We start from the raw sequence: 752 nt of genomic DNA, 5'->3' as shown, positions 1-752 counted from the left end.
TTGATCGCTCTGGTTTTCGGAGAGCATTAATTATGTACACCATTCGATAATAAATACTATTATTATGTACACCATTCGATAATAAATACTGTTCTATTAATTATAAAACACTTTTATTTATTCACTCTACCTTTATACACTACATTTTCTTATATTCGTATATAGTTTAAAGGAAAAGGAAATGGTCTATAATCTTTCAAGGAAAAAAAAAATGAAAAAAATGCTGCTTGATCGTATAATATATTGTCACTCGCGCTGTCACGGACAGTTAATCTAATTTTGAAACTTGTGCAGTATACAGTGTGCAGTGTACACAATAATGGAAAACATAGTGAATATTGTGCGGAATATACCCGAAGAACATCTACTCCGTATCGTTGATGAGTTTTTTGTTGAATTTGAAGAAGCATTCGAAAATATTGGGAACATCGATGATATGGAGTACATGTCAGATGACTCTGGATACTGTACGATTAATTAAGGTAACACTAACGACACATATTATTATAATATTAATAATTTTTATTAATTTATTTTTATACATATAGTAGAGTGTGTATGAACACGCTACAATATTATAGTGTGTGATACATATTATAATATAAATTTTTACTTTTCATTTATTTATACATATATGGTGGAGTGTAAACATGCTACTATACCACAATGTGTAGTATGACACTAACGATGTGTGTGAGCATGCTACAATACATGTGTAATGTGACGTCTGAAGCTTTCTGTAAGATGATAAA

The 752-nt window shown here is 29.7% G+C and overlaps 1 pseudogene; it reads left to right on the top strand.

Annotated features, from left to right (window-relative positions):
• Positions 1-481, top strand: part of LOC108768238 (uncharacterized) — a 1,213-nt pseudogene extending 732 nt beyond the window's left edge.
• The last annotated feature ends 271 nt before the right edge of the window (positions 482-752 follow it).

The sequence above is a fragment of the Trachymyrmex cornetzi genome, unplaced genomic scaffold (assembly GCF_001594075.2).
Source record: "Trachymyrmex cornetzi isolate Tcor2-1 unplaced genomic scaffold, Tcor1.1 scaffold770, whole genome shotgun sequence".
NCBI lineage: Eukaryota > Metazoa > Arthropoda > Insecta > Hymenoptera > Formicidae > Trachymyrmex > Trachymyrmex cornetzi.
The sequence above is the reverse complement of the archived record's forward strand: the minus strand, read 5'-3'. Positions and strand labels throughout refer to the sequence as shown.